We start from the raw sequence: 14,613 nt of genomic DNA, 5'->3' as shown, positions 1-14,613 counted from the left end.
AGGCTGAACAACCCCAGCTCCCTCAGTCGTTCTTCATGCTTGCGCTCCAAGCCCCTCACCAGCCTCGTTGCTCTCCTTTGGACACGCTCAAGCATCTCAACATCTCCCTCCTAAACTGAGGGCCCAAAACTGGACACAATACTCAAGGTGTGGCCTCACCAGTGCCGAGTACAGGGGAATATTATTATAACTGCTATTGACATTATGATATTTGAGTATGGTCTATTTGGATTTTAAAAACATGATTTTTCACAGAAACTGAAGCAGGTGATATACATCCCCCTACCTTTCACTATCTTGCCAAGTACCTACATGGTACATGGAGACACATGTGCACATTTCACCCAAGAACTGAGGTCCAAATCCATTGTCAATATCAAAATAAGGGCTTAAAATTACATATTTGATGACCATATTTTTTTCCTACATTGCAATGGAAGATGTATTGAGAACAAGCTACATGGAATAAAAGCACCAAGCATAATAAAAATTACAACTTTACTGGTATAAACAGTGGAATTACTGATGTAGCTAAAACTATTAATATGGAAATTACCTCTCAAGAGGAATAAACCACAAAAATCTGAAGAGTTTTACTTTATAAAAGATATTTGTACTTGTTCTGTATTCAGCAGATAAAGAGAATAAACTGACTGAAATGGTATGAATAAGGATGAGAAGAGAAATTTAATTATATGACTGTATCCCACAGTGTCTTAGTCTTTCAATACACTTTAGACTACCAAGCCAGAAAGATCAAGAACAAAGGTTTAGTTAGAGCAAACAGAACAACTATCAGAGCTGGGTGTAATGGAGATGTCAGCTAATACAGCAGAACACAGACTATATAGTACTTGAAATAAACTGGAGATGGGAAGCTGACGGAATAGTCTTCTACAGTGTACTACAAAACCGGGGAATTGATGGTGTGAAAGCTGGAGGAAGGGAAAAGTGGCACTGACCATTGAACAATGGCATTCTTGTCTCAGGAAATAAAGGAAGAGGAATAGAGACAATGGACCTCAAGAAAATAACAAACTCAATTCATAACTGTAGAAAATATGTCAGAGTCTACAGTGGAAGAACCGAAGCCACAGATATTTAGGTTAGGTGTCATTGAGGGCTGAGTGTGTCCTGAGCTGCATCAGGCACAGCATGGCCAGCTGGGCAAGGGAGGGGATTGTCCTGCTGTGCTCTGCACTGGGGCAGCCTCACCTCCAGTGCTGGGGGCAGTTTTGGATGCCACAACAGAAGACATTAGAGAATAGCCAAAGAAGAGGAACAAGGATAGTGAGGGGACTCGAGGAGAAGCCATATGAGGAGCGGCTGAGGTCATTTGGTCCGTTCAGTTTTGGAGGGGACTGAGATAAATTCTCATCACATTCTAAAACTTCCTCATGAGCGGAAGAGGAGAGGCAGGCACTGATCTCTTCTCTCTGGTGTCCAGTGGCAGGACCCAAGGGAATGGCCTGAAGCTGTGTCAGGGGAGGTTTAGGTTGGATATCAGGAAAAGGTTCTTCACCCAGAGGGTGGTTGGGAACTGGAAGCTCCTCAGAGAAATGGTCACAGCACCAACCTGACAGAGTTCAAGAAGCATTTGGACAATGGTCTCAGGCACAACTCAGGATATTCTATGATTCTGGAATCTTTTTTACTATAAGGTTATGTAAACATGAGGACAGATCACCTAGGGATATTTTAGTCTCTCTGTCACTGGAGATTTTCAAAAGCAGCTCAGAGAATCATCTGTCAGGAAAGAGAGATATGGTTGATCCTTCTTCTGAAGTGGCCATGCCAGCCTTCCTAAACTCTCTCCCTTTGATTTCTTTGATTTTTATGATCTGTGTTAATTAGCTTCCCAAATCCTTCTTTGCCCTCTTTTTGCTGTGTTCTCCTTAGGGAATATATGTCACATGAAATAAAAATGCATTTCTTTACTGGAGCCTCTTTTACTCTAAATTCAGCAGTTACAAAATCAATACCAGTTAGACAGCAGTGAAACCTTTCTGCCTTTCTTTCTCCAATCAACTCTGTTTAAAGAAAAAGGAGGGCTATTACACTTACATATAAAATATTGATCTAAAAGATACTAAAAGTGCATAATGCATGAGAAAAAGCTGAGATTTCTGTTTTGAAAAAGTCTAGCAAGACTCTTTTTTATTTTGTTATATAACAGTCCTGTTTATTGTCATTTTATTTTCCACTTGGAATATGGATGAGCAACCCTCAAATGATTCCCCATAAAGAAATATGGGAAATATTTAAAATGCATATTGAGCTGCTAGGCTATGTCTCTTTGCAAACACCTAGCTTTCATTCTTCAATCCATTTCCCTCAGTTTCACCAGCTCTCACTAGAACTGGGATTTAGGTCACCAGAGCCATTCCAGTCAGGGGGTGATTTTATTTGATCAGGAGGAAAAGCTGATAAGGAAGACTGTCAAATGCATCCTGGCAGGCCTAGTAGAATTGGTGGCAGGCAGTCTCACCTAGCAGGAAAAGGTATTCAGTGGGACAATTCCCTCCCACAAAACTCTGTGTTTTCAAATACATTTATGTATTATTGTACATAAATGTCTTCAATTAGCTGAAAAAAAGGTTTCAAAAACATTTTATTTAGTGCTAGCTCTCAAAATAAACTTAGTCAATGACTATTCAGATATCTTAATTTTATGTGCTTGGCTCTAGAGTGGAATTTAACACTGCACAAAAACTTGGGAAAATGTTAGAATGATTATTGGAGAGTTTCCAAATTTCTCCTACTCTGAAAATCTGCCCTACTTAATAAATGACATAGACATATTCAGTATAGTTTGCTTCACCAAGGCAATGAGTCTTGCATTTTTCGACAAAGCAATGAGAAGAACAATTGAATCCTCTTCCTGATTTCTCTCCAACTCCTATGCACACTTGCATAGGTAAAGAGTAATGGCAAGTAGGAAGCCAATGCTTCAAATTGCTCTTGTTCAAAAGCAATCAAATACTCCTTTTCAAATTACTTTTAGAGGACAGCAGCAAACACAATTCCTCCATGAATGAGAACTATTCTTACAGAAGTGTGGTAGACTTTGATTCCTGAGAAAATCCCTCATGTGAGGGACTATCTGGTCTCGGGATCACAGTCAAACTTAAGAAATGCAGAGAGGTCAAGCTGCCCTGCCACTCTCTGAGGTACATCAAAGTTAAAAAACTGTGACAGATGTTGGGGTTGCTCACATTAAGAATTGGGTGGCAACAGTACTAGTTTTTGGAGTTGAATTCTATTTCAAACTTACTTCAGGAATGGACACAGATCCTTAACCTGTAATCACGAAAGGACAGATGACAGCAGATACACAACCTTGACTTTTCTGGATTCTGATCAATTGAAATGTTTATCTTACAGAAGTCAACTTTTCAGCTTTTGAGAGCTGAAATAGCTGTTCTAGATGTTACATGTTTGGGAAAAGTCTACACTGTTTTGTGGGCATAGATGGGACCAGCTCTCTTCAACATCTTCATTGATGACTTGGATGCAGGATACTAATCAAGTTTGCAGATGACACAAAAGGAGGAGTTGTTGACTCCCTTGAAGACAGGGAGGCCCTGCAAAGGGACATTGATAAATTAGATGACAGGGCAATACCGACTGTATATAGTTTAACAAGAAGAAATTACCAAATCTGCACCTGGAACAGAGCAACTGTTGGTGGATGTACAAACTGGGGAGCAAGAGGTTGGAAAGCAATGCTGCAGAAAGGGACCTGGGGGTCCTGGTCAATGGCAAGGTGAATACGAGTCAGCAGTGCCCTGGCCAGGAGGGCCAGCCCGGGCCTGTGGTGCATCAGGCACAGCATGGCCAGCTGGGCAAGGGAGGGGATTGCCCTGCTGTGCTCTGCACTGGGGCAGCCTCATCTTGAGGGCTGGGGGCAGTTTTGGGTGCTAGAACAGAAAAAAGACATTAAACTATTAGAGAGAATCCCAAGGAGGACAATGAGGATAGTGAGGGGCCTTAAGGAGAAGCCATATGAGGAGTGGCTGAGGGCACTTTGTCTGTTCAGCCTGGAGAAAAGGACACTGAGGGGAGAGCTCATTGCAGTCTGCAACTTCTTTGTGAGAGGAAGAGAAGGAGCAGGCACTGAGGTCTTCTCTCTGGTGACCAGTGACAGGACCCAAGGGAATGGCCTGAAGCTGTGCCAGGGGAGGTTTAGGTGGGATATCAGGAAAAGGTTCTTCTCCCAGAGAGTGGCTGGGCATTGGAACAGATCCCCAGGGAAGTACTCACTGCACCAAACCTGATAAGAGTTCAAGAAGTGTTTGAATAATGCTCTCAGGCATGTGATGTGACTCTTGGAGATGGTCCCGTGCAGGGCCAGGAGTTGGGTTTGCTGCACACTGTAGGTGCCCTTCCAACTCAGAATATTCAGTGATTCAATGAATTCACAGCTTCATTAACTCAGTTTTGCTATTGGCTTTCAAGGAGTGATTAAACCTTGGGCTTACTTTTAGAGGAGTGACTTAGTTTCTACCTCTCTAATAAGAGGGGTGCTACTTAAAAACCTCTATGCTAAACAGAGCTCTTGGCATGGTAGATCATAGTTGAAGTTTAGTTTCTAATCCTATAAAGACATATAATATGCTTAAATATAAGGATGTGAAGCATTACAGAGGTGCTGCTCACTTTGGACTGAGTTTTCCATTCTCCTCCATGCTGCTAATTGCAATAATCTGGTGTCTTGAATTCTTCATTATTCAGTTTGCTCTTTATAAAATGTCAACTGAATTTATGAACTTCACAGCTGTTTTATCAGGGTAATTAAATTTCATTTCAGGATAAACTTGTACTGAGATCTTGGCCTGCAAATCATCATATAAGAAATGGTTTTCAGAGTTTTAAATATTAAAGTACATGACAGGACTTCTAGAGATGATTGGCATTAGCACTCAAAACATGAGGCCCCCAGAAATTCTCTTCATCTGAAAAATGCATTAAAAAGTTTAGGTCTTTGATTACCCCTCCTTGCACATGGATTTGCATTTCTATATGTAGACAGTCAGATATATTGCTTATGCATGTTCACAATCTTGAAGATTTTTTTTAAGGCTTATAGAGATGTGTGTTTGAGCACTGGTGAGCAGCACTGAGTCTTGGTAGAAAATCAGCTTAATTTTCTTCTTCATCTGTTTTAATTTTCCTAGTTTCGCTTGAGGGATTCATCCCTCATCTTATTATAACTTTGTGGCAATTTATTGCAAAGTTTTGGTAGATTTCCTTAGTAGAATTCAGTTATTTCAAGTTGTAAACTGATGTTTTTACACCCACATTGTGACACTGACTTTTACAAAGCCATCTGAATGACCATTGCTTTGAAACTAAGCTGGAAAAAATATACTACAATACCAGACTTTAGTTCTGGTTGAGAAAATTGTTTGACAGCGACAGAATGATTCCATTGTCTAGGGACTAAGTCCTCACCTGGGTGGAAAATCACCTCCTTCTTGTAAAATTAGTTTAATAAAAGTGACTGGCAGACAGCCCTCTGGCCCCTCCACTCCCAGTGGTGTATGCTGTCTGAAGAATCAAACTGAGGACTTGTGGAGCACATCTTGCTCTTAAATATTAACACATCTCTAAATATTTCATGTATAATGGCACAGCTTCCATGGGAAAGACTGAAAGCTATCCCATCAATTTGCTGATAAGCTGGGTGTCAAGGCAGTCCCCAAGGAAGCAAAAGTTTGGACATCTCTAAGAAAATTCAGAAATGGAATATGTGTCTGCCATATCCTGTAGAAAAAACCTAAGCTGCCAAGTATCAGAAGAAAAAGGGGCTGCACATCTGCTGCTGCTTTTTTTTAGGACCAAACCCAGCAATTATGGTTTGGAAATTCCTTACTGATGCCTCCTGCAGACAGCCTGAGGGAATGCTGCACTTCTGAGCTGAATACCAGTTCTATAAATCACATCACAGTAGATGAAAACACCTACAGTTTTTAAAAATATCTAGGCACATAAAGGTGAAGATAGACATGTCTGTGGGATCTTCACAGGCCCCTGTATATCTAAATATGATTTGAAGATTGCATAACTAGGAGTTTTGCACTTAGTGTATTTGAAAATATCACTGGGCTTTACACATTTTACCCCAAAACCAGCTTTTAACTGACCTTTCAGCAAGCAGGGTTGTTTCTTCCCCTCTTCACTGCTGCTTTATACTGTCATTAGCAGTGTTGTATGCTTCATTTGTGCTGGAGCACAGAAGAGAAGAGTCATGTCCAAGGAATGTCTCTTTGGATGCACATTTAGCTTCTGCTCTCAGTTTGGGATGAATGCCAGCAGTGCTGGTGTCACTGAGATCTCTCAAACCTCACTTTGCGCACAATTGCTGCTCAATATTTATAGAATCAACTCTTGATTCACCAGGTAGTAAATAGACAAAATATATGTACACATCTACAGAGGCAGAGTAACCCAAGAGGCTCAGCTTCTCTGCAGACCCTTTAATTTTAAAAAACACCAAAGATATGCAGTTTCGCAGTGATCCATTTGGGAGTTCACATGTGCTAAGATATATAGATCTAATATTTCATTTTGGAGAAATCATTTATTTCCAGCAGTAAATATGTTGTTTGTGAAATGAGAATAGGCTATTTCAAGCTGTTATAAGGCCACTGAATAATTGAATTATTACTCATCAGGGGGCAGTGTAATTTGTTACCTGTGTGATTCCAACACTCTGAATCAAAGTAATTACATTCATGGTGTCACTTAGTGAAATAATGCCATGAAGGCCTCTATGAAGAGAAAGACAATTGCTGAAAGGATTTTGTTGAAATAATAGCACCAATTCAATTGGTCCTCTTGCTTCATTCATTTATTATATGGCTAAATAGCTCCTTCAGCTCTGCTTTGTTAGAGTGACAAATAGAAGCTTTGCAACTAGTATCTATGAAGGGCAAAAAAATCACAGCTTCTAAGGGAAAAGTACCAAATAGGCCTTTTTAGAATCACAAATGTGCAAATGGCAAATGGTAGAATAAAATTATAAAAAAAAAAAGAGCAGGAACACAAAAGCAGATTTTAATATCCTTTGAAAGTTCAGAGGGGAGATTCCACTAGATGTTTGTCTGGTGTAAAGAACTCTTGGGGGATATCTGGATATCTGAAGATTGATTCAAACCACAGAGCAATCACTTCTAAATCTCATGAACTTGGCTTCAGAAAAGTATGAAATTGGAATAAAAAAAAAAAAAGAAAAAGAGTCACTTTAAAGAGTAAGTATTTTGGAGTTTTTATTTTATGTTTGTCTACAAACTGTAAGTGTGAAATAATTCATGTATGCAAATATGAAAAATGTTATCTGTTTTGCTACTTCGTCCACATCTTACACCTTAGTGCATTTATTACCAAGACCAGTGTGTGAGGTGGGACAATCCTGCACTCAGTATTTTGAGGAATCAAAGAGAAAGAGCTGAAAGCACACAATGGAAGCTGAATGCATGGCTTACGGCCACTTCCTCTTAAGATTTATTTTAGTTTTTTCTTTAAAATTAGGTATACATTGTTGAACATGGTGACAACCATCTTTTGCTTTCTTTATGCATTTGTCTCCAGTGTGACCTAGAGAAGCACATGTCAGAGCCAAAAATATAGATGTCACAGAGTGGCGACCTGAAACAACTTTTTTCAGATACGTAAATCAGTCTTACAAAAAGAGATTACTACACAACTACACCAAACTCCTCATGATGGCCATGATGATTCTGGTGGAGGTGAGGGGGGAGGAGGGGTAGGGTTTTGAGATATTTCACAAAATGTTCACGCACTCGATGAACACAGGTGGTGAACTTTTAAAACTGTAATTGGGTTTTCCTAGGAAGATTCAACACTGACCTGGAGAAACCACTGACTACCTGCAGTTCTGGGGTTATTTCCAGTGGATTATACAGCACAATATTAATAATCACAACAACTGGCACTAATGATCCAAGATGAGAGAAGAACAAGAAAATCTGCTTGTTCCTTGCGAAGTCAGCACAGAGCCAGTTGCATGGAAAGGGAGGAACAGCAATTCATGAAGAGTTTTCTCAACTGAGATGAATTCAATAGGAATTGTTGGCATTTTCTTGAAGCTGATCTGGAAAGTATGACTTTGTTTTTGGCTAAACAGCTATCTGCTTGAGGAGCACAACTTGGAGCTATTCAGGTGCTGTGAAGCCATGTGTGTGGACTTGATAACACTTGAGAACCATTAGGATATGAAAATATTTCAGGCAGGCCACTTCTTTCCTATGAACCACTGCTTCCCTCCATGAGGTCTAATATTTTTACTTACCCCTAAGGTGGAGTCTATTCTGCTGACACCAGTGCTGGCACCAGAGACATCCCGGAACTGCTGAGTTCAGGCAATGGGAGAGGTTTTCCCAGTCTTCCCAGCACTTGAGAGAGATTTGTATTTGGTTAACAAAAGACGTGCCAGTTCCAACAAGCTGTTGAGCACCTCAGTCCTGTAGTGTTTTTAATTACCAGCCAAAGGTTGGGACCGTGATAACTGAAAAATTTTTGCCCTAAAAATATATTTCTTCACATTGCTGGATTCATGTAGCATTTTATACAATTACAGCCCTTATAAAATTTATCTTCTGCAGATCTAGGTAATAAATCCTCCACTTTACAGTACTGGTGTGGCTGTGTTTTAAGCCCTTACTGCTGAGTCTAACATTTATTACTGGGTAAAATGATGGAAACAAATCCACACTGCAGAAAGTGTTCTACAGTACCACAGTGTTTTAGCAAATTCTGAAGGGCTATTTTCATCTGTGGATGTACCATGGGAATTTATCATGGTGCTTACACACAGAAATAGCAGGCCAATATGAATTTATTTTTTGGAATGAGAAACAAAATTGTGATTTTTTAATAGGAACATGGTTTTCTGATGTGTGTAATCATTTGAGGAACCAGTCTTTCAGTTGAGTAATTTAAAAACAAGAGTGGTTTTTGCTGAGGGAATTTTTTCAACCCTTTTTGAGAAATCTGTCTCATATTATCTTGAGGTGATCTTCAGGAGCCTGACAGTGCAGTTTCACATTATGGTATCTCAGGGCATAATTTTATGCTGAGCTATCCCTATAAGGCAAAACCAACATAAAAGATGTTTGCCTTTCCCTATTCCTGGTTGCCTGTTCCTTGTATTCTGATGGAGATGCACAGTAATACAGATCAGTGAAATGATCTATTTTGCAAAGCAAACACCTTCCACTGTTTTTGTACTAAAACAATATCTATTAACCCTCTGTTAACCCTAAAATCAAGCCATTTTCCTGCATTCATAATCATAGAGATTTGCAGTTTTCTCCTAATCTCACCGTGAGACCTTACAGACAGCTGTATCTGTGGCACAGCAGCTCTGCAAAGTGCACAGCCTCCTTCCAGCCAGGCTGGGACTAGCAGGCACACAGCACCATGGTCATGGGATGCTGGGGAGGGACCTCTGAAGCTCATTCACTGTGAGCCCCCTGCAGTGAGCAGGGACATCTCCAGCTACATCAGAGCCCTGTCCAACCTGACTTTGAACACTCCTGAAGCAGCCTAAGACTTGCAAAGGAAAGCTCTGAGGCAGGTTGAAGACTAGCAAAAAGGGCTGTCCACACCATTTTTTTAGACTGGTTTTTTTTTTTTTCCCTTTGGGAATGCAGGTGCTGGCAATCTGAGCAAGGTTCCAAGACATGATTACATTCTATCATGCTACATTCTTCTTGCAATTGATATTTACAGCTGTGACACAATGAGAGACCATGGACAGTCTTGCAAGTACGCAGCAGCAGTACTATATTATTTAAGGCCCTAAACACTGGAATTAAAATGCTACAGTGCATGTGTACGATATGAAAAGGAAAAGGAAAAAGGCATTTACATAGGGAACAGAGGGAAGAGCTGAAAAGAAAAGAAATCAATCAAATAGGGAGGAAATGTGACAGAGTTAGTAAAGCAAAAATTACAGCTTTTCAGTGTTCTTATTAAGGAGGACACAGGAGTCTGAGTCCCTGGACTGATTGGTATCCCCTGTGAGTTTATGGCAGATGGTGAAGTCCCCCTCAGGAATACTTTGTGCAGGAGTTCTAAATTATCAGTGGGAACAGCTGTTGGGTGCCATGGTTTAACAACTACCATTTCCAAAGTGCAAGGTCATCTCCACTTCAGCCTGGTTAATGAAAACTTTGGGTTCTTGGAGAAATGTGCATTCTGAAAACATCTTCTTTTACTGCCAGGACTGTGTGACCAAAAGCGGTGAAATCAGGAACCCTCCCTGCAACATTGTTTGACTATGCTCCATGTGGCACCCTGGCATTCACATGCTGGTGCCACAGGAAAATGGTGCCTTCTGAACAAAGCCTAGATGAGAAAAGTTCTTGTTTTGAGCATAAATCCCTGATTGCCTCCAAACAAATGGAAAACTTGTAGTTAAATACATATTAAGTGTGGGTTATTTCCAAATATCCAGTATCCACAGGTCTCTGTTTGATGGAATGAAACATGCCTGCCTGAGACAGCTTCTTCTAGTCTTCTTGATGATAATATTTCCTTCCTTCCTTCCTTCCTTCCTTCCTTCCTTCCTTCCTTCCTTCCTTCCTTCCTTCCTTCCTTCCTTCCTTCCTTCCTTCCTTCCTTCCTTCCTTCCTTCCGCCACTTCCTTCCGCCACTTCCTTCCTTCCTTCCGCCACTTCCTTCCGCCACTTCCTTCCTTCCTTCCTTCCTTCCGCCACTTCCTTCCTTCCTTCCTTCCTTCCTTCCTTCCGCCACTTCCTTCCTTCCTTCCGCCACTTCCTTCCGCCACTTCCTTCCGCCACTTCCTTCCGCCACTTCCTTCCGCCACTTCCTTCCGCCACTTCCTTCCTTCCTTCCTTCCTTCCTTCCTTCCTTCCTTCCTTCCTTCCTTCCTTCCTTCCTTCCTTCCTTCCTTCCTTCCTTCCTTCCGCCACTTCCTTCCTTCCTTCCTTCCTTCCTTCCTTCCGCCACTTCCTTCCGCCACTTCCTTCCGCCACTTCCTTCCTTCCTTCCTTCCTTCCTTCCTTCCTTCCTTCCTTCCTTCCTTCCTTCCTTCCTTCCTTCCTTCCTTCCTTCCTTCCTTCCTTCCTTCCTTCCTTCCTTCCTTCCTTCCTTCCTTCCTTCCTTCCTTCCTTCCTTCCTCCCTCCCTCCCTCCCTCCCTCCCTCCCTCCCTCCCTTCCTTCCTTCCGCCACTTCCTTCCGCCACTTCCTTCCTTCCTTCCACCACTTCCTTCCTTCCTTCCGCCACTTCCTTCCTTCCGCCACTTCCTTCCTTCCGCCACTTCCTTCCGCCACTTCCTTCCGCCACTTCCTTCTGCCACTTCCTTCCTTCCGCCACTTCCTTCCTTCCGCCACTTCCTTCCTTCCGCCACTTCCTTCCTTCCTTCCTTCCTTCCTTCCTTCCTTCCTTCCTTCCTTCCTTCCTTCCTTCCTTCCTTCCTTCCTTCCTTCCTTCCTTCCTTCCTTCCTTCCTTCCACCACTTCCTTCCTTCCTTCCTTCCTTCCTTCCGCCACTTCCTTCCGCCACTTCCTTCCGCCACTTCCTTCCTTCCTTCCGCCACTTCCTTCCTTCCTTCCGCCACTTCCTTCCTTCCGCCACTTCCTTCCTTCCTTCCGCCACTTCCTTCCTTCCGCCACTTCCTTCCGCCACTTCCTTCCTTCCTTCCGCCACTTCCTTCCTTCCGCCACTTCCTTCCGCCACTTCCTTCTGCCACTTCCTTCCTTCCGCCACTTCCTTCCTTCCACCACTTCCTTCCTTCCGCCACTTCCTTCCTTCCGCCACTTCCTTCCTTCCTTCCTTCCTTCCTTCCTTCCTTCCTTCCTTCCTTCCTTCCTTCCTTCCGCCACTTCCTTCCTTCCGCCACTTCCTTCCTTCCGCCACTTCCTTCCTTCCGCCACTTCCTTCCTTCCGCCACTTCCTTCCTTCCGCCACTTCCTTCCTTCCTTCCTTCCTTCCTTCCGCCACTTCCTTCCTTCCGCCACTTCCTTCCTTCCGCCACTTCCTTCCTTCCGCCACTTCCTTCCTTCCGCCACTTCCTTCCTTCCGCCACTTCCTTCCTTCCTTCCGCCACTTCCTTCCTTCCGCCACTTCCTTCCGCCACTTCCTTCCTTCCTTCTGCCACTTCCTTCCGCCACTTCCTTCCGCCACTTCCTTCCTTCCGCCACTTCCTTCCTTCCGCCACTTCCTTCCGCCACTTCCTTCCTTCCTTCTGCCACTTCCTTCCGCCACTTCCTTCCTTCCTTCCTTCCTTCCTTCCTTCCTTCCTTCCTTCCTTCCTTCCTTCCTTCCGCCACTTCCGCCACTTCCGCCACTTCCGCCACTTCCGCCACTTCCGCCACTTCCTTCCTCCCTCCCTCCCCTCCATCCTTTTTCTTTTTCTTTTTTTACTGGAGAAGTTATAACACTCAAATCATCCTAGATTAAAATCATATCATTGCCCCTTGAGCTGAATAAGCATCCTTGGCTGCGTGGTTCTACTGAGTCCAATGGGCCTGTGCCAATTTTATGGTCTTGGAGGAATTTACTTATTCACTTGTGCCTAGGCTCAATATGTAACACATTGGGGAGCACAGGGTCTTTGCTTGGGGGGGGGATTCTGAGCTTCATTCATTTGCACAAATAATTCAATTTTATACATCTTACCAACTTGACACCTTCTGAGCTTTGTTTTTCTGTTGGCTGCAAGATCTAGTTTCATTTTCAGGAGAAGTTTGGAAAGAAAAGGGAGAGAAAGATCACCAGTTAATCAGTTATGGTAAGGACTTGATCTGCCCAGCCCATTATGCATTTTAGGAGAGGAATGAATACCAAAATCAAGATTCCGGACATAAAAATCAGTTTTGCTAGTGTAAAAATGTACAGCCTCTGCAGACTCGTTGTCTGAGCTGGAAACAAGTCTGACCCATGACAGAACATTAATTGTGGGTTTGGATTATCCTGGAGGCACACTGGTAGAATATGGTGTTGAACTTGCCCCCTTAAATCCATTGATACTGGGAACTTCACCACAATATTATATCATTACTGGGAACTTCACTACATTTAGACTGTATTCACACAATAACTGGCAAATTCTCTACTTGAGCATGAATTCCTGCTCATCAGCTCACCCACAGCCACTGACCATGATCACAACCCCAAAGTGAGTGCAATTGCATCATGGAAGTTGACACGCTTCACTCAGTCTTTGGAGTGAATGCCTAGGAGGTAAAAGACAGTAATTCAATTTCTTCACATACATCTGCTGAGAGCAGCAGTGAAGGACTATGCTTCTAAAAAGGCACTAAAGGTGGTATGTTTTCAGTTCTCACTTGGATTTGGATGATGTGATTTTTAAGGGCATCCAGAAAATTTCAGGTAAAAAGGACACCAGGAAGAATCTTAACTGCTAACTTCAAAACCATGACATTTCCAGTTTTGAGGAGACACACAGAGCTTTTAGTGTAGGAGATCTGAACTATCTTAAAAGACCCAAAGCCTTTCTAAGGTGCCATTAAATACAGATTCATTCCTATTTAACCCTCCTCTGGACCCTGTTCCTAAAGTCTGCAGATATATTAGGCTTTAAGATATGATAATAAAGCAGGCTAAAAATGTAGAGCTGTTAATCAGCAACTCATTTATTTGATCCAGTATTTATTAGTTCATTTAAAATGGCTGTTTAAACTAATATTTATTGCTATTTCAATAGGATGAAATGCCTTGAATTTAATGAAGTTATCTCTATTTGAAATCATTGATAATAAACGCCTTTCTCTGCAGTAGGGTTGGATTTTCAAAAGAATTTATGAAATGTTAGACCAATGACGTGAGACCACTGCTTCTGTAGAAGATGACCTGTACATGTGACCATCCCAGCTGCTCTCATCTAAATCCTTTGGGAAGATAGTCTTTCATGACATGGAAATTAATTGAGTCTCACAGTCTTGTATGCTATATGAACTGCTTGTCCCCAGACCCACATTCAAATCCATGTTGGAATAACAGCATCCTTGTCCCCAGTGCAATATTGTTGTGTGTGGGCTGCCAGGGGAGAATAACTCATCCCAGCCAGCTGCATGGTGTGGAGTCAGGAAGTGCTGCACCACAGAGTGTATCTGCTTCACAGTGCAAACGCTCACCAGTCTGGTTAAAAACTCCCTGACTCTGCTGACTGGCACTCCTGCTCCTGCTGGTCTGTCTTTTACGCTGCTGACCATCTCCAAGGAGACTGAAGAGATTCAGTGACTTTTACAGACTTATATGTGGCCATCCCTTGCTAAACTCAACACTGGATGTAGCTGCCTCTCCTATGCGGCTGTGCCGCAGGTAAGACACCTGCACTGCTGCTGCTCAGAGGTTTCCTAAAATGAATGTATGCATTTTTTATGGATTCCTTAATGTGAAATGTCACACTCTTGGCAGAGAAAGCATATAGCTTTTTGAAGTGTTTGTAAAAAAAATGTATAAATAATAATTTTTTTTCTTCTTCAGGTTCCCCTACATCTGTGACTAAGTGGTGGGATATTTGCAAAATTTAGAGAGGGATCAGAAACACGGCACTGCATTTGAGGTTCATTTGTAGAAGGTAAAGTAGCATATGTTA

The sequence above is a fragment of the Ammospiza caudacuta genome, chromosome 2 (assembly GCF_027887145.1).
Source record: "Ammospiza caudacuta isolate bAmmCau1 chromosome 2, bAmmCau1.pri, whole genome shotgun sequence".
Classification (NCBI taxonomy): domain Eukaryota; kingdom Metazoa; phylum Chordata; class Aves; order Passeriformes; family Passerellidae; genus Ammospiza; species Ammospiza caudacuta.
Note: the sequence above shows the minus strand (reverse complement) of the source record.